Raw genomic sequence first — 20,553 nt, forward strand, 5'->3', positions numbered from 1 at the left:
TATATCAATATCCAAAGCGCTCAAAGGTCTCTGTGAGGTGGAATGTAGCCCTTTACAAATATCCCTAATAAAACAAATTTAAAGAAGAAAAACATTAAAAAATAAATGGTGACTTAAATATGTTGAGTCCAGAGACATAACCAATAGAGTCATCTTCTTCCAGGCCTCACTAAGGCCGGTGAAAGCCCTCAACCCCCCGGGGCATAACTTTCATTGCTGCAGCAGGTGCAGTGGCACCGGGGCCCGCCGCCCTGAGGTCCAAGGGCCCCCTGAACACTGATTGTTGCCGTAGGCTTTATTTCAACAGCAGCCAGTGCTCATTTTCTTCCTTGCACCAGAGCCCATGAAACACTGACCACGCTGCTGCCCCCCGCAGTGACAGGGTGGTACTTGGCACCGGACAGCCGAGCTCCCTGTCCAGACATCCTTTATGGACACTCGCTCTGCCTCTCACTGTTTCTCATGATCTCATTCAAACGCCTTCCTCATAGAGAAGCTGAACTGACAACCACCGTGACCCTGTTCTAGAAGTTCCCAACACTTGGGGGCAGATTTACAAGCCCCTTGCGCCACTTTTGCGTCATTTTTAATGTGGGAAAATTGACACAAAAGTGGCGCATGGGGCTTGTAAATCTGCCCCTTGGTGTAAACCTGCTCCCTTCTTTGCTTCTGTGCACCTCTCTCTGTGGCCGGGAGAAACACCTGCACGAATTGTTTTCTTTGAACTGACATCGCATTTTGATAAATATATTTTGCAGGCTCACTCCAAACACACAGTGCAGACGTTTCCTGAAACAGAGACATCCTGTCTTATGAGTGTGAAGTAGGCTGGACAGCATCACAGGAGCCTACCGCAGTCTCGGATCAAGACGTGATGCTGGGACTGGCCCACTGGTGGCACATGGATAGTGAGTGTAAAAATTCAGGACAAAGTGTCCAAATTCAGGACAAAAATTCAGGACAGAAGGTAAAATTCAGGACAGAAATTTGCGACAAAAGGTAAGTTTTACAGACACATCAGAGGAGGTCGCTCAATAGTATATAAGTACATAAATAGACAACCAACATAAGTACAAGTCGTGGATTTCACTGTTTTCTCTGTAAGCATGCAGCTTTGAGCATCTGTGCAGGTATTTTTATGGTATTTCATATGATCATAATTTATTGATATGGTTACTGCACTGGGTTGTCCATTTTGATATTTTGTTTACAGTTCATGGTCCTGAGCAGGCATGTTAGGTGAGAGAAGTGGTCGGGAAGATCTGCTCGGATGGACTTTGTTACCAGCATCTCATATTTGAGTGCCATTGTGAGATGTAAAGAGTCACTCATTGAATTTAGCTAATTGGGACCTGCAATGCTTGACTAGAGTGCAGTCCTCCGAGTGACCAGCTGTATGTGTCAGATCGCTTCAGGTATTCCATGTCTGCTTAGCTGGTGATGACTGGTTGTGGTGTAATGGCCTGAGCTGCCAACTTCGGAGCCGGTGAGACCCAGGTTCGAGTCTGGGCGGCGATGGCAATATCCTGTGATTTTGGGAAATCACTTGATCTCCGCATGTCTATAATGCAGTGCCTGGAGACCCTCACAGGTGATCTGCTCTGCTTTACAAATCATGCATTATGGGGCTGGTACAGTACTGAGTGATGGGAAAGATCCATAGCGAACATGTCTAATAGGAAAGGGCGACTAGAGAGGCTTAATGCTTGCTGTTTCAACCAGCTTCCACAGTTCTGTTAATTCACATGCTTTCAAATCCATAAAGCGAAATTGTCCATATATTTTAAAGAAAGAACCTTTCAGAAAAATGTAAACCTTCCTATATAGTCTTTCAATCCTGTCAAGTGATACTGGCCCAGTTTGCTTGAAAACATTTACCACTAATTTCCCAAACACCCTTGGGGAAGAATCCCCAACCTCCAGATCTCTTCACAAGGAGAGGACGTTTGGAATTATTTAACCTTGGACCCACTCATTTCGGGGCACCACTCTCCTGTTACAGCCTGTTTTAAAATAATATAAAACAAGGCTTCACCTGTTCAATCTTGCTGCAGATACCGCAACAGCTCTAAGTGATACAAAAGTCTATGTTTTCACTTTTGCTAGAGTACTTGTCATCCAAATTACGAGCTGCTTCTTGGATCACAAACTTAAAGGTTGTCCCAAATGTACCATACAAACCGTGGTGGGTTTTGTTCCCAGCCCTACCAAAGCTGCTGACATAATTGCCAACTCCTTGTAAACTCCTCCATCCAAGATTAGAGTAATATTGTCTTTTATTGCTTGTCTCCAGTTAAGAGGATGTTATACATCCAACCAATTTTACAGCAAATATTTTGTATTCAAATCAAAATGGGACTCAGCATGGTGTTTGTAATACAGGTGTCGCAAGACCTTCTGACGGGACTGGTAACCCGATGAACAGTTCTGAAGCCAGAGCCGATAAGACCTTGCCAACCTGAGTGGTTTTTATTTTTAAAATATTTTATTAAATGCACAAAAAGCAATCCACAGTCCAGACGAAAACAGTAACAAATACATAAGGCATGCGCTGACAAATGTAGTATCATTCTATAGACAATGGCATATACAGCAGGATTGTGGACTGATCGAGCTGCAAGTAGCAGGAGTACAGTTTTTAGTTTTTGCCACATTAAACCATAAAGACATAAATCAACAGCACAAAAAAGAGAAAAAAAATAGAAATCATATCAAATAGATTGCAAGACCAATAGAGCCAGTCAACAAGCACTGTATCCATTTGAGGCTCAAAATGTCGTGGCTGTGAATACAATAACCACACAGTACACCACAGGACCATGCGGGCAGAGCACCAATGAAATAGGGTAGAGATCTGTAATGAACAATCTTCGCCTGTGCCAATACATCACATCCCCACGCTAGCACCCAGCGCCAAAGAACAAAAACAACAGCACGCAGCGGGAAAACCCGCCGCGCGTATACGGGTAATAGTCGATTACTCACTGAACTGCAAAGCAGTAGTTAGCTAGAATACAGTAATAAACGTTTTCAGAACAGAAATGACAAATGCCACCATAGACCATACAAACCTTGAGAGGAGCACTATTAAATTACAATTGCAAGCTAGCATAAAAAGGCAATGAAAGTTACAGTAAAGTGCACAATGGCCTCCCGCCATTGCGCACAGTACAGAGTTGGTTGGTGGTAGTGGTGTGACATACGTTACATATATTAATGTATGGTCAAAGTGCAGAGTCTGAATGCAAGAGTAGAAATAAATTACTGTGAACCACCATTCAACATGCACACTACAGCTCGGCGTGTGGGGTCAGCGTGAGTCATGCGCATAGCAAGGCAATGCCGAATACATCGCTCGTGTCGAGCCCGTCCTAACCTACCCCAGTCAGTGCGATGGGATGAAGTGTCTGGGATGGTGACTCCAGAGTGAGCTTCGCAATGTAGTTTTGGTACGGCCCCCAAATATCAGTCGGGCGGGAAGCAGTCGGGATCTGCTCTGAATATTCCACACTATTCACATTGCAGTAGGCCACACTTCTAAGCCACGAACTGACTGTCGGAGCGCGACGTGCGCACCAGAGCAGCGCTACCTCTCTTTTGGCCAAGAGGAAGCATATGGATGCCAGTCTACGAAGAGAGCGGGGGAAATTTGCAACGTAGCCAAGCAACGCAATTTCTGGTGTGGGATGTAACGTCATGCCTAATATGTTACCCAAAACCCGGTGAACCTCTAACGAGTAGGTATGCAACCGCGAGCATGTCCAAGACAAATTAGAAAAGTCCGCCTGTGGGGCGCCACATCTAGGGCAGCAGTGGGGCCTACCAGCGTCGATTTTGTGAGCAAGTGCCGGGGTGTGATACATTCTCCTCAGGAACTTAAAGTGTATGAGTTTGTGCCTGCTGTTCATGGACACGTCCCTGGTAATAGCGCAGCATGCCTCCCATTGGTCATCTGTAATCTGTGAGCCCAGATCGCCTTCCCATGCCGCGCGCACCGCTGCATCGGATGAAGGTAGAGAGGCCAAGCACAGTTTATAGAGCCTCTACACCACATGAGCACCTGTCTGGTTATGTATTATAAATGTGAGGGCAGGGTTGTCCTCAGGCGGAAGGGGGAACGTGGGGAATTCAGCACGTAGCATAGATCGTAGTCTCGTCAGGGAGAAAGCGTCCATGAACGTACGGTCAGTGAATCGGGAGTCTTCTGTCATGGAGAAAGCGTGATCGTCAGGAAACAGGTCGCCAATCGTGAGGAGTTGGTATTTGGACAGTGTGCGGCGAACCACCGCCTCGCCGGTGATGGGGAGCCAGTGAGGATTAGGTAACGGTAACGCCGAGGAGTACAGTTTGTCAATGCGTAGCAGCCGACGCATCTTATCCCAGGTCCAGGCCGTGGTGGACATCGGCTGTATGTCCTGTGGGTCCCGGGGAAGCCCTTTGGGAAGGATGGCGTTAAGTGGCACCGGGAGCGCCGCATCGGCCTCAGGCCTCAAATAAGGAATTCTAGCATCCGGGTGAAACCAGGGATGCGCGTACGAGCATTGTGCAACCAAGTAATAAAGATAAAAATCCGGCACCCCAAATCCTCCTCTCTCGTACAGCAGCGTAAGCGTGCGCCAGGCCACACAGGGGTTTTTGCCACCCCATACCAAACGCAACAGGGCAGTGCGGAGTTGCAAAAAAAAAATCTTAGTGAGAGGGATCGGGATGTTATTGAATAGGTATAAAAACTACCATCTTGATGATAGCAATCCGGCCAGCCATGGACAATGGGAGACGGAGCCACCGTTCCGTATGATCTTCCAAAAAGTCCAGGGCGTGTCCGTAGTTCAAACGGATAATGGACACTGTATCAAGGTGGACGTGGATCCCCAAGTATTTAACGGAGTCCACGCACCATTCCAGTGGGAAAGAGCAAGTCCACTGCACGGTGGCAGGGGTCAGCGGGAAAAGAAGCGATTTGTGCCAATTGATGTGGAGGCCAGAATAGTCGCCAAAGCGCGTAATCTCAGACAATAATGGTTCCAAGTTGGCATCAGGGGTGCGGACATACAGGACCATGTCGTCTGCATATAGAGAGACGAGGAGTGGGCCGGTGCGGAATTGGAGCCCCCTATGGAGATGTTTCTCTTGAAAATGTCGCACTAAGGGGTCCATCACAAGGATGAACAGGAGCAGGGATAAGGGGCAGCCCTGCCGGGTGCCTCTGGAAAGTGTGAAACTATCAGTTATGGTGCCATTTAAACGTATATGAGCAGTGGGCGCCGAATACAGCTGTTCCACTGTAGCCACAAACATCACGGGCATGCCCATCCTCCTCATGACGGCTAAAAAGAAAGGCCACTCCAGGGTGTCGAATGCTTTTTCCGCATCAAGAAACACCGCAGCCGCTGGGGTGGAGGGGTCAATCCTATGCAGGACTGAGAACAATGTACGAAGATTCAAGGAGGTGGACCTGTGAGGGACAAAGCCGGACTGGGCAGGCAAAACTATGGTATCCACAACCAGCGCCAGTCGAATAGCTAGAACCGTGGCCAAAATTTTATAGTCAAGGTTTAGGAGTGAAAGGGGTCTGTAGGAACTACAGAGTGAGGGATCACGACCCGGCTTAGGCAGCAGAACAATGACCGCCTCCCGGAGCGTGGGGGGGAGGACGCCCGACTCCAGCGCCTCAGCATACATCTCAACAAGTCTAGGCACCAGTTCTTCCTTGTACTCCTTGTAAAAGTCTGCTGTGAATCCATCAAGACCCGGCGCCGAAGAACCCTTCAATGAGTCAATGGCTTCAATTACTGAGTCCGGTGTAATGGGCTCGGCCAGAAAGTCTTGCATGTACTTTTCCAGGTATACCATGGCTATCTCATTTATATACGACCCGGGGTCTCGGTGGTCCCCAGTCAGTGCGGAGGTGTAAAGGTGGCGGTAGTACGATAAAAAGGTATCACTAATGTCGGGAGTGGAATAGTGTCGTGTGCCCTGTGAGTCAAGAATGTCGGTGATGTATGCCGCCTGTCGTGGTGGTCGGAGCAACTGTGCCAGCAACCTGCCCGGCCTGTCTCCCTCACCATATTGCCGCTCCGTGTGGTGTTTGCCTAAGAACCGTAGTTCCCTATCTGCAGCGTCTCGGAACTCTAGAAGCAGCTCGAGACGCTTAGCTTCTCGGGCTGGCGAGGGGTCACTAAGTATCTCCCCCTCCACCGCCAAGAGTTCAGCCTCCACGCAGGTCAAAGTGGCGTGAACCTCACGCAGAGTCCCAACATGCTTGGTGATACAGACTCCCCTAATGGTGGCTTTGAAACCCTCCCACAGCGTGGCCCAAGTGGCCACCGAGCCGGTGTTAATGTCGAAATAGTCATCGATGGCAGTGCGGACCTCCTCAGTAAAGACAGGGTCCGTAAGGGCTCTACTCGGGAAACGCCACTGTCTTTTGTACCCACCCAACCGCGGAACAGCTATGGTCAACACCACAGGAGAGTGATCGGAAAGCGTGCGCGGAAGCGTGGCAAGATTAACCACCCATCCTGCCACGCCCGGGGAGAGTAGCCAGTAGTCAATTCTGGTGCTAGTGTTATGGAAGCTAGAGTGATGAGTGTAAGCAGGGGCATGTGGGTGGAGTCTAGCCTCCACATCTATTAGAGAAAAGTGGGAGCAAATTTCCGCCATTACCGAGCGGGCAAGTGGCTTGCGATCCGGGGAGGAAGCAGTACTGTCTCTGCTAGGGTCCATCAAGAGGTTGAAGTCGCCCCCCAATGCCAATAACTCGATGTCTGAGTGGAGTAGTGTAAGTTGCAGGTCTTGGAAAAAGGCCGGGGAGTTGGGATTAGGGCCATAGACCCCCACCAATGCAATTTTGTACCCAAACAACACTCCAGTAATTAACGCATATCTGCCCTCCCCATCCGCTTTACTGCCAGTAAACACAAAAGGAACCCGTCTGTGTACAAGAATCGCTACCCCCGTGCATATCTGCTATAACTGGAAAATACCCAGTGGGTTCCCCAACCCCTAGCCAGTGAGAGGGTGTCTGCCTGTACCAGGTGAGTTTCTTGTAGGAAGAGGACATCCACCTTATGACGGGCTGCATAATTCAGGACCTGGTTACGTTTCCGCGTGGTGTTCAAGCCACGAACATTCCATGACATCAACGTTAGTCTGGAAGGACCAGACAGTAGACCTATCCTGGCCATATCGCCTTACCAAGGACAATAAATGGTGAGCATGCATCCGACAGGCCAAGTCTAGGAATCTCACAATCACACACAAACAAAAATTTCCACAAAAACAACATACATCCCCTCCCCCACCCACCACCCAGCCTCCCAACAGCCCCGGAGAGGCAGATCCCAAACAAGCGCTGAACAACAGTGCAGAACATAGATTGTAAAACCATTAGAGTGAAAAAGCATATCTGCAAAAAGAAAGATAGTAAACCCCAAGAAAAGTGAAGCAAACAGGCATTCGCCATAGGGGGTAGCAACGCCACTCCATGCGGGCATCCCAGCAAAGCGACCAACGAACTAATGGTCATTCAATCGGAACCAGCAGAGCAGAACCATTAACAACAATGTAGGAGGACCCATAGAAGAGGTGACAGCGGTTATTCAGCCCAGGCCGGTGTCAGCAAAAAGGTCAGCACTAGACTGAGTGTCATTCTGAGGCGGAGAGTGCGGCCTGGAGCCGGGAGCCGAACCCTGTTGCTTCCTGTAGCCGTGACAAAAGTCTTGTGCGTCCGCTGGGGAGTCAAAAATGCGGAACCTGCCGTTCACCTCAACCTTCAGTCTTGCCGGATAGAGCATGCCGTACTTCAGGCCAAGGTTACGGAGGGTGGACTTGACTCCAGCATACTTCCGACGTGCCTCCTGCACCATGAGTGTAAAATCAGTGAAGAAGGACAATCTGCTACCCTGCCACTGCACTTCTCCCGCCTCCTGTGCAGCGTGGAGCGCAGCGTCCCTGTCGCGAAAGTTCATGATTCTGGCTATTATAGGTCGAGGTGGTTGTCCAGAGCGCGGCTTGGGCCCCAGCGACCTATGTGCCCGTTCGACAACAAAGCCAGCAGTGAACGTATCTTTTCCGAATAGTTCAATGAGGAGGTGCTCCACAAAGGTATCAAACTGGCCTGTGGCAGTTGTCTCCGCCACGCCAAGGATTCGAATATTATTTCGTCGGCTACGCGCTTCCAAGTCCTCATTTTTAATGGCCACATCTTTAAGAATTTTCTCGACCCGCTCCAGACGTTTCAGCGTTTTCGCGGCGCCGTCCTCAACATCCGATATCCGGGATTCTGCCAGGTCGAGTCGACGGTCATGAGCCTGAACCATGGAACCCATGTCTGAAAGTTTTTGTTCAAGGCTATCAAAGCGAGTGTCCAAGGCCATGGACGCCGCGTCACCAGCGTCCGATGAGCCAGTAGCCCCAGTGGCCGCTCCAGGCGGAGGATCTGTGGTGAGGAGGGATGGTTTATCGAAGCTGAGCTTCCTCTGGTTGGGATCCCTTCTCCCCATCTCTAAGGCTGAATGGGATATGAAGTAGGAGCAGCAGCGGTGGAGGTGTCAAGCAGCGAGTCCGAAGGCAGGGCAAGATGAAGCCTCGAGCAGTCCCACTACAGGGGCCCCAGGTGCGTGTGAAGGCCCAGGCGACGGCCAGTGGAGGTATCAGGACAGCACACTCGAGGACAGCGCTATGGCCTTAAGAGGCTGCGGCGGTCCAAGGCCAGAAAAAAACACTATGCGGGTCAGGCTCCAGCAGGTATGTGCCTCTTTACGTAGCCCCGCAGGGTGGGGAGCAACCCTCTCCCGGTGACCAGCACTGGAGGAAGGGGGGGGAGAGATCAAGTCTCCCAGCAGGCGTGCGTCAGGCGGGGCCGCTGTTTGCCGCCGGGGAGCACCGCCGGAGTCCCTAGCCGCCCGACCCCAACCCCCGATGCCACCAGTCGAGCACCACCGCCCACCGCCCGAAAACCAACGCGGGCCCGAAATCGAGGCCCCGGCCCCAGCGCGTCTCCAGGCCAAGGGGCGCGGTCGCGCACCAGGAGCCAGGCGCCCCAAGCCGGGAGCCGCGGAGGAGGGGTGATGTGTGCGAGGGCCCAGCGGGGACCAGAGGGGGGAAAGGAGGCACGGCGGCCGAGAGCCGCGCCACACTCACCCAGCGCACCAGCGCAGAAGAGAAGATGGCGCCGAGGTCCGGAGGCCTCGGATCTCCTCCGCCGTATACGCTTCCGTAGGTTGCTCCCGTGATGTGAAAATTCACCCAAAGGCGCCGGGTGGCATCAACGACTGGTTCCGTGAGGCTGAGAAGAGCTGGAGCAGCGGATCACATCGCGCTCGTTGCCGCCAGGAGCCCGCATGGAGGAGCTTCACGGCAGAGCAGCCATTTCGTTTGCCGCCATGGCCACGCCCCCGCCAACCTGAGTGGTTACTCTCGGAGCCTGTTAAATGTGCACCCAGAAAGATGGATTCCCTCTGTGAACCTTGTGCCAGAAATAAGACCTGAGTAACCTGCTAGATTTCTCACTGTCTAGTGCTTAAACTTCTGTGATTTGTCAAGTCTTGCTGATACCTGTTAAGCCTGGTTAGTCACGGACCTGGTTTATGACTGATGGAAGCAGCTTGAGTCCCACCTCACCCTCTCCTTTCTGTTAACTCCACTGACTGAGATACAAACACATGTTGGCAGGAGAGTGTGGGAGGTGGAAGGGGGTGTTTTATGGTTCACAAATGTGATTGATGCTTCACACTAAACAGGCACTTCAAGAAGGAATTCACGCACATTAGTAGTGCCCTGTACAGTACGCTTAGTTGGACCTGTTTTATAAGCAGATAAGCATTTGTAAGCTTATTCATGACAGGTAACCTCCAATTAAATCACTTATTGTACGGGGTGTTACAAAGCTGCAGTTTTTGTAGTCACTGATGTTTTGTTTTAGGGCACTGCTGCAATTTCTATGTCGTTGCATTAATGTTGCTAAAATGCACCTTTGCACTGTAACATTTTACAGTGTAACTTTGCACTTGCTTTAGTATATGCTGCCGGGTGGTGATTTTTGGCACTGCTGATTTTATCCAGTTCCACTGGGCCCTTGCACTTGTCAGATCTGGTAAGATGCCCAAGTTGCACCATTAGGGAGGCTACTTAACTTCATACATCTTGTTAGTGCTCATTTGGGCTGCTGTTGTGTGGTCAGAGTGTAAATGGAAAACGGCAACTAAGCTTCTGATTTTGCGCGTCCCTTGCATTTCTGTCTCTTCCAGGTATCACCACAGTTGTTGCTGGTGTTGTGGAGCATATTGTACTCTTGAGAGTCTGACACTGGGGGAGGGGGGGATATGAGGAGAGAGGGTGCTCATGTACTCTTTGGCTATTGTGGTGCCCTTTGAGGTTATCTGGCAACTGCACAGAGTGGCCCATTATCATTCTGTATGTTATAATTAGGCCGACATACAGAATGATAATGGGCCTGATAGCAGTCTATGCTGGGTCGGGGAGGGGCTTCTGTATGTCATTGAATTCACAGCAGGAGCACGACCTGACACCTGCAGAGAGAGTTACAGAACTCTCACTGCAGGGGCCAGCTCGCTCCTATGTCGGAAATTACGGACAAAAGGCGCCCGTGAAAGAATGTCTCACGAACAACGGACAAGAGGCCCAAATTACGGTTGGTTACCCTAGTTCAGGCACTGGAAGTTTCAAGGGTTGAAAGACACAACTTCTTGTCTCTGTTGTTCCCTTTATGAGCCTGAATGGCAGGAGCCAGGAAACAAATGGATAAGGACGGGGTCTTTGGAGAGCAGAATGCGTCCTGTGGGGAAGTCCTTGGCCTCGAACACCGAGACATCCGGGAACCTCCACCTCCCATCCGGCCCCGGGAGATGAGGTCAGAGCCGACAGTAAGTGCTGGATGTAAACACAGGGCGGCTGTTGCATCTCATCCCAGCTCCGCTTCCGCAAGCAGCTGCTCCCAGGAACCCCCTGGGATGTCTGTCCAGAGACATCTCCACAGCAGAGTGCCCCAGCTCTGGGGATGGGGAGGCCCTGGTTGGAGACGCTGCCTGGAGGTGCATTGCACACTCCCTCCTGCACAATGCACTCACTGCACACACTCATACTCTTACGTACACAAACCATGCACTCACACACACTCTTAGGGGCAGATTTATGAGGCCCTTGCGCCACGTTTACGCCGCTGTTGCGTCACGCAAGGCAGCGTAAACGTGGCGCATCCCTACGAACGATTTACAACGTGACGCATCTAGGCAGATGCGTCACGTTGTAAAGCCCTGCGCCGCTTGTGGGCGTTCCGGCGCAGGGTGGGCGTTCCGGGGCAGGTGCGCCTCGCAAAAGTGGCTGAGTGAAATCTATAAGATTTCACTCAGTCACTTTCAGGCCAATGCTGCGTCAAAAGCCTGCGCCTGCTTGAAGCAGGCGTAGGTCTTGATGCAGCATTGGTCAGATAGGGCATCCCCGAGCCTTGCTGGAGCTGCGCCGCGCTTGCGATGCAACTCCAGCAATGCGCCGCCTTTACGGCACAGATGCGTCACGCATCTGTGCCGTTTTTGTCCCATGGTGCGCCGCATTGTAAATGCGGCGCACCATGGGTGGCGGAGCTGTGGCGCACTGTGGCGCACATTAACTGGCGCATCCCTGGGGATGCGCCAGTTAACATAAATCTGCCCCTTACTCTCTTAAATACACGCATGCGCACACATTGCACTCTTAAGCAGACTGCACATATTTCAGACAGATCTCGGTGGAAAGTGGCTGTACAGCCATTGCTGCAAGGCTGTAGAATGGCAGAATGTACGCTATGGAAATGCCCATAATGTGACATTAAATAAATTGTGAAAGTGCAATACATTATTAAAAAAAATGAATTTAACAAATTAAAAGTGCTTGTTCTTAAAGTGATATTTTATAAAATAAAGATATATAGGCGCTAATAGATGCAAACTCATTTTTAAGGGTATCCTCATGAAATGAGTTTGCATGCTGTAAATTTAAATGGAAAAGATACACAATTGATGGACGGCATGCAGAACAAATCAAAATATTCACCCCAGTCAATAGATCTGGGTTAAATCAATCATTCTTTTGCTCAGAATGCCACCCCAGTTTAGACCTGGCCATATGCAAATCAGACTTCTTGACCCTGTGCCTCTTGGGGACAGTCCAGCCTGAACTGCCAAGCCAGGTCCTCCCTGGACTGAAAACAAGCATCATACGACCGTTTTTGGAGTTTCGCCCCTCATCAGCCAGGAAAGCTTGAATCCATCGGTTCATACATTGTATTGTATTGTATTGTATCTGTGCTTATATAGCACAACTGCCACCCTACGGGTATCCTGGTGCTCAGATATAATAACACCTGATCAGCATGATGACGAGCAGAGAGATAGAATGTACGAATCAGATTTTCGAAAAGAGCCAAGTTTTCAGACTCTTTCTGAATTCAATTAAAGAGTCAATCTGTCTGATCCTTTGTGGCAGCTCATTCCACAGCTGAGCTCCAACCACACTGAAGGCCCTCCCTCCCATCTGTGAGCGTTTAAATCTCGTGGTTGCTAGTAAGCTAGCACCAGAGGACCGGAGCTGTCTCTGCGGAAGGTACCAGGAAAACCTTTCCTGTAATGGAATTGGGGGATGTATGACATTACAACGCATGCTTTTACCACACATGCCTTTACATCGCAGTTTTTACAACGCATGCTGTTATAACGCATAGCGTTAAGGGGTGCTGGATAGTGAATAGTTTAATTTACTATTCCAACTCCAGTCCCCGTGGATAGTAGGGAAGGTGTTGGATAGTAAATTAAATCCATTCCCTATCCTAGAGCGCCCCCCAGCGCAATGCGTTGTAATGACATGCATTGTAATAGTTGCGTCGTAAAGGCACTGTGTGGTAAAGGTTGCATTGTAAAGGATGTTCCCCGGGATTGGGCCCATCTCGTGTGATGCTCTATACACCTGACAGAGTGATTTAAAGAGAACCCTTTCCTTGATTGGTAACCAATGGAGTTCTTTCAGGGCAAGAGTAGAGGACACGTTACGGCGCATATTCAGCACCAGTTTTGCCGCGGCAGACTGGACTCTTTGCAACCCCTGGAAGATGTACTGAGGAGCCCCTAAATACAAAGAGTTGCAATAGTCCAGTCTGCTCATCACTGTGCTGCTTACTACCAAGGAGTGCAGATCCTTTGGTAGGATCGGAAGTATCAGGTGAAGCAGACGTAACAGACCAAAGCACAAGCTAGCTGTCTTAATTGCCTGTCACTCCATCTGGAGGTTCTTATCTATTAGGACCCTGGGATTCCGTACCGTGCTCGCCGGAGTCAGTGGATCCTCCTCGGGGGTAAGCCTAAACTCCGTCGGAGTATACGAAGACAGCCTCACCGGTGCGCAATATAGCACCTCCGTCTTCCCTCCATTGAACTGTAAAGAGTTCCTCCGCAGCCAATCTGCGGTCTGACGCATGCACTCTTGGAAGCGGTCCATGGAAACTGCCTGTTCTCCTTCCAAGGAGAAAGCCAGCTGCGTACCGTCCACGTAGTTGACCAAGTCAACCCCGAACGATTTAATGATAGGGAAGAACGGCTGCTGATAGACATTAAAAAGAATGGGACTGATGGCAGAGCCCTGTGGGACCCCGTATGCAATCGGTGACTTACAGGATGTGAAAGGTGTCATGGTGACGTCTGTTCTCTCCCTGTCAAGTAGGACCGTAACCATTGCAAAGCCCATCCCTTCACGCCTTTTCTCTCCAGTCTCTCCAGAAGGATTGAGTGACTCACTGTGTCGAACGCGGCCGACATATCGAGAAGCACTAAAATCAGTACCATTCCCGTTGTAGGCCCGCATTCGTAGATTGTCCATCATAGTGGACAAGGCTGACTCCGTCCCATGCCCATGCCCAGGCCGAAAACCGAACTGATCATTATCCAGCAAAAGATGTTCCTCCAGAAAGCCGGATAACGATCTGCTTACAACCTTTTCCAAGATTTTAATTGTAAATGGGAGCAGAGAGATTGGTCGAAAATTAGCTAGATTTGTCGGGTCCAAGGTGGGCTTCTTAATCAGGGGTGTTACCACCGCCTGCTTCCATCCCACCGGGACGGTGCCTTCTTCCAGGGACTGATTACATATCTGGCGAAGCCAAGAGAATGTCATTTGGCCATAAGTCTTCCACACTTTCTGTGGCAAAGGGTCAAGTGGGGATCCTGAAGATATACTTTGCACCACGATGTTAAAAGCAGGGTCAGTAAGAGCCTGGAAACTATCCAAATTATATAGCTGACCCGGAGCCCCTTCCCTCTCCTGTAGATCATGAATCAGGTGACAGTATTATTCTCCGCAAATGAGCTAACAATCTTGCCCACTTTATCCATAAAGTGCGAAGCAATTTTATCGCACAATTCCTGGGAGGCCACCACTTTATTACTCCAACAAGTTGGGGCCGAGATATCCCTGACTATCTTAAAAAGTTCCTTGGTCCCGTTAGAGGCATTTAGGATAGAATTGGCATAAAAATGTGCCTTACATTCTAGGATCCGTAGCTAGTACTTGACCTGTGCCGACCTCAACTCTAGCTTATCCCCCTCTGAATATCTCTTCCTCCATTTTCTTTCAGCCTTTTTGCATAGCAGGCTTATTTGTTTCAATTCATCACTATACCATGGTGCTGAGATTTTATTTCTAGTTCTGATTTTTTTTATCGGAATTAATTGATCCAAAGCATCCACGATATTTCCCTGATAGATATTATAATTCACCTCTACCGAGGCAGAGGCGCAGAAGAGATTATCAGTTGGCAGTGTTAATAGGACACCCAACCTACCTAATTTCGCCCATTCCCCACCTACCCGATAGACCACAGGCGTATTAGATTGGTCCCTCAGGCCAGGTGTTGTGATTCGAAAATGAACGAAATAATGGTCTGTCCAGTGTTGGGGTATAATATTCAATACCTCTGTATCTGTACCATTAGCAAATTGCAGGTCAAAAATGTGTCCTCGCCGATAGTTCGGGGAATTGACTAATTGTTGAAGGCTGAAATTAGCACAGGTGTGATTCAGGTCTCTCAGATGATTACCCAGGGTAGCAGTCTCCCACAGGTTAAAATCACCCAGGATGATCATTCTGGAGTGCGCTAGGGAGAGATTAGTAATAGTGTCTAGCAAGGATTGCAACTGAGTGACACTCCCTGGGGGTCTGTAACAAACCAAGCCTGTGAATTGACTGCCTTTGGGTTCCTGCAACGAGAATCCCATAAGTTCCATCCCGTCTACCTCATCAACTTTTAGAGGGGCAAAATTCAGCTCCTCTCTATATATCACTCCAACCCCTCCTCCTCTGCCCTCTGTTCTATGATTGTGCAGGATTTTAAACCCCGCAGGACAGGCAAGTCCTATTTCTACCACGGACTCGGCTCTGATCCAAGTTTCTGTTAAGAATAATACATCCAAATTCACATCTTCAATCAACATAGAGATTTCCACAAGGTGCTTAACCAGCGACCGACTATTAATCAACCCACATCTCAGAGTGTTGTTCCTAGCAATACTTGCTTCCTTCTCAGAGGATCCATGATAGGTAATGTCAGAGTCTGCCCTCTTACCTAGTTCCAATAGCTGGTTCCTCGTATAAATGAAGCGATGTCCATCGCTACCCAAACGGGCAGCGTGACTAACAATAGGCACGTCCGAGGCACGGACGGGCGCAGACGGGCTTGCCTCTGGCGCGCCCGCTGCGCGCACATGCTGCGCGCTTGCATTGCCCAAGGTTATATAGGCAAGCAGGCGTGTCCCCCATTGCCACTAGTGCGCTCACCAAAATGGCGCCCCACAGTGGCAAGTCCTCAACCAAGATGGCGCTAGTCGAAGTGAACAACAGCAATAGATCCCACTCGAGCAGCAGGTGTGCAAATTCTTTTAAAGTGCGGGTATGCGGGAATAAAATGACCAGAGATCTTTAATAAAAAACATACAATTTAAAACTCAATCTACAAGATAGGATTTTCGTGCTACAAGCGTTCCCAGCATCAGCTAGCCTAGCGCGATCGCTCCAAGGACCCTCTCAGCTCAGCACCAAGAGTGGTCAAGCGCTATCCTATCTTTATCAATTGCCCGCTTGCATTGCCCAAGGTTATATAGGCAAGGAGGCGTGTCCCTCCTTGCCAATAGTGCGCTCACCAAAATGGCGCCCTACAGTGGCAGGTCCTCACCTAAGATGGCGCTAGTCGAAGTGAACAACAGCAACAGATCCCGCTCGAGCAGCAGGTGTGCAAATTCTTTTAAAGTGTGGGTATGCGATAATAAAATGACCAGCGATCTTTAATAAAAAACATACAATTTAAAACTCAATCTACGAGATAGGATTTTCGTGCTACAAGCATTCCCAGCGTCAGCTAGCCTAGCACGATCGCTCCAATAATAATAATAATAATAATAAAACATTTATAGAGCGCCTGGCTGCACAACACTGTGTATCCCCGCGCTGACTGCTAATACATTCCAGATATCCAGAGGAGCTGTGGTACTAGAGGAATAAGAGAGGGATTATATTTTAGGGAACAGATAGGTTCATGTCCCTCTCAGCTCAGCACCAAGAGTGGTCAAGCGCTATCGTATCTTTATCTTTACATGGTGGTCTTACTAGAAATGGAGCTCAACTATCTTTTAGGGGAACATGTTTCAAAAGTTTTGGATATCAGTTGATGGCTATATTGGTGTATACATGTAATATATTTGTTAATTGAATTTATTGTTACTTATTAATGTAATTTATGGTCTATGACCTAAGGGGTAGGCCTTGTTTGTTTCTTATTCAACATTTCTTTTCTTCTAGCTACATGATTATTAGTTATTGTGGGTATGTTTATAATTCGATTACGGCAAAGGTTTTAGGGTATCCATGCTACATATACCAATATTGTATACTTTTTTGTGTTGTCTTTTAACTTTGAAAAAGCAATACAATATTTTGAACTGAAAAAGTGACCTTATTGTTCTCCCACACAATACTAATTTATGAGGCCCGATTCACAGAACTAACTTAAGACAAAATCCTAAACTTACTACTTTTGGTATTCACAGAAGTTAGGATTTTGTCTTAAGTTTGTCTTAAGTCTGTCTTAAGACAAATTTAAGACAAAATCCTAACTTCTGTGAATACCAAAAGTAGTAAGTTTAGGATTTTGTCTTAAGTTAGTTCTGTGAATCGGGCCCATGGTTTGGAATGTTCATAAAAAAATACAAATGTTTCACCAGTGTTACTCCAGTATAAATTTTCTTTGGAAAAAAAAAAGACAAGAGTCGTTCGGCAACACAGGAACAGTTGGTTTAATTAAACACTTCAGCCGGGAACACGGTTACAGAAGCAGGTCTGAGGACTGTCTCAAAGTACAATCAATCTGAATGAATCTTTATACAGTTTTTCGGTGTCATAAAGTACGTACGACTATTCTTTTTTGGTGAAAGAATGCAGGCCTTGTCTGTGGATTCATAAATCAGGTCCCTGACAACAAATGCAGGTGGGACTTAACCTTGCATGGACACCATGGGGACCAGTAGGTAACATGTCCAGACGTGCGGTATGAGGGGCGCCTGATCAGTGCGTGTACTGTGTGTGCTATGTCCTGATTGGCTATGTATTCCTAACTTCATGTGGCATCTGACTTTATGATGTTTTGGGAATGTGCGTACCCCTCTGGCCATGTGTGCTTTATTGGGGCCAATATCCCTGTGCCATTGTGGTGTTGATGCACTTATCAGGGGGATTGATTTGAGTTTCCTGTTCGCACGTTTGCCTGCTGGCTAAGTGCCACCTCACCTTTGACCTGTCAATCAGTAACCTCAGGGACAGGTGGCAGACCCTGCCTGACCACGTATTTCTGAGTAAGGCTGATGAAAAGTTCATGACGGGCGAGTTTGTTAATACTGATGCGATTACGCTCATATATGCGAGTGTATCAGAAACATTGGCATTGATTTTAGCAATATTAACAGTGGATTCCAATCTCCCCTATTATAGACAGTATTTTGATACCCATTTTCAACACCAGAAGACTGTGATGAAAAGTTCTGGTGATAATCTGGACATGCCCATTTCATGACCCTACTTTGATCAAGGAATTCTCCTGTCCTTCACTCAGGATTCCCTCCTCAGCATCTACATCATCTCGCTCCTCTTGAGGCAAATCCGAGGTTCGCCGTACCTCACTCAGAAGCCTCTCGGCATTCCTGGTTGAGCTCTTTTAATCCACCCTCAGGATCTCTCACCTCTTCTTCTTCCACTGCTGCTGACCCCAGGCTCAGCACATTGCTGGCATCCGTTGTATTTCCAAGCTGTCTCACCCAGTTCTTACCACTAAAACCTCTTCCTCTCTGACAACAAGTCTATCTCCACCTCTCCTCCTGTTCTCTGTTATCCACCTCCTTCTTTTTCCAGAAACCCCTTTTAGGGGACCAGGAACATCCCATCAATTACTGCTCCCTTGAATCTTCTAATTGGAAAAGGGAGGACCCCACTAACTCTTGCTTCAGCAGGCTTATTTGATTCCAGGCTCCTTTACTCCGCCCGTAGTCCTGTGGCGGGCACACTATGCCTCTTGGTCCACCTCTGTCACCCTTTGATAGCAGGCTCATTTACTCCACCCTTGGTCCTGTGGTGGGTACACTAGGCCTCTTGGTCAGTCTCTGTCACCCTTTGATGCCTGTCTCCTTTACTCCACCCTTCCTTGGGGCCTGTCAGGTGTAGGGTGCAGTGAATATGATAGTATCAAATATCAAAACATTCCTCAGGGGGCTGGCTCTCAGGCTCAGCTGAGAGCTAATACTATAATATGCAATAAACTCTAAAATCTCGCCCCATAATGCTTTGCTGGGCCTTTGGTTGGCATTGTATTTTTGCCCATAACTTTGCTTGGGGTGGGCTTAGGAGGATGGGACCACCACCGAATCATTCAGCATGTTATGCTTGTTGTGTTCAAGGTATCTGATTGCCCTCCTCTAGGTAAGGGGTGACCCCAAAATCATCACCTCTCTCATTGCCTGATGATTTTCAAAGTTCACTTTTGTGAATTGGTTATATGCTTTTTAGCATCTAAATGTAAAGTTGATTTAACAAAAGGATGTTGTGGATATAGTAGGTAATTCCATTGTTAGGGGAGTGGGAATTCTTGTATGAATTCTGTGTTTTCAATGAAATAAAACAGAGGCAATATCAAGCGGGGGGTGGTCAAAATGGAGACCTTTTTTACTTTACAAGTCAGGAGTCTACCACTTGATCGGGTCTACTGGCAGATATGAATAGGCTTCAGCCTCTAGAAAATGGCTTCCTTCTCTGGTCTGTGCTGTTATACTCCACCTTCGGCCCTGCTGCGGGTACACCAGGTCTCAGCACTTAGGATGTGGGTTCCCTCTCTAGTCTGGGCCGTTTTACTCCATCTTGGGCCCTGCTGCAGGTACACCAGGCCCCATCCAGGCTTCTTCCTGATGCCAGGCTCAGGCTTATCTATTCTGGAATGGGTGCTTTACTCCACCTTGGGCCCTGTGGCACATACTCCTGGCAGCTGGCAGAGCGTGGCTTCTCTCTGTGGCCAGGGCTGATTTACTCTGCCTTTGGCCTTGTAGCAGGTATCCCAGACCACAGCGGTATGATATATGCCCAGCTCTCTGGTTTAGGCTGCTTTACTCCGCCTTTGGCCCTACAAAGGGCACACCAGGTCTCAGCGGGTGAGATGTGGACTCCCTCTCTGGTCTGGGCTGTTTTACTCCACTTTGAGCCCTGTCTCAGGTCTCCAGGCATCAGCCCGTAGGTTGTGCACCCCTCTGGTCTAGGCTGCTTTGCTCCTGCTTGTGCCCCAGCCTCCAGCAGGTACCTAGGCCTCCACCCTGGGGATGCTCGGCTCCATCAGCGCCTCCACTCCAGACACTGCCCCCTGTGTGTCAGCCTCGGCTCTGGACTCTGTCGCCTTTAATGCAATGCGTCACCCCCTCCACTTCCAAGTAACCCAAGCTCCCCGGGCAGCAGGCAGCCCCAACCGGCTGCGGGAGCTCCCGCGTAATTACGCACCAATCCCCCCCTGGCAGCTGCAGGGGAAGCCGAATAAACTCATTTAGGGGACTCGAGGGGGGAGAAGGTCTCTCCACGGACGGGGAGGGGTGCAGGGACCTGCTGTGGTCATTTCTGTTTCCTTCTACAACATTTTCCAGAGCAGCCGCCCCGCCTGCCCTCACGTCGCCTCCAATTTGGCGGAGCGGAGGGGAGGCTGAGCAGGACGGGCCTGGGGGTCCCTCCCCCGGCAGCCATTAGAGGAGACAAGCCGGGCCTTGAAGTCTGAACGAGGCCCGGAGGCGGGGAGGGCCCGGGCACGGCTCCTGCCCCCTTAAATGCTTCTGCACACTTCTGTCAGAGCCACTTAGACCTCACTCTCCACATCACTGTCACCAGTGGCCGTGTCGTGCGTGTGATATCAACCTCAGGGCATGATGGGGCACGTGGTCCACACACATTCCCTCAGAACTGTCCGCCCTCAGTTGTGTGTCTTCCCTTTTAGATATG

The sequence above is a fragment of the Lissotriton helveticus genome, chromosome 1_1, assembly GCF_964261635.1.
Source record: "Lissotriton helveticus chromosome 1_1, aLisHel1.1, whole genome shotgun sequence".
NCBI lineage: Eukaryota > Metazoa > Chordata > Amphibia > Caudata > Salamandridae > Lissotriton > Lissotriton helveticus.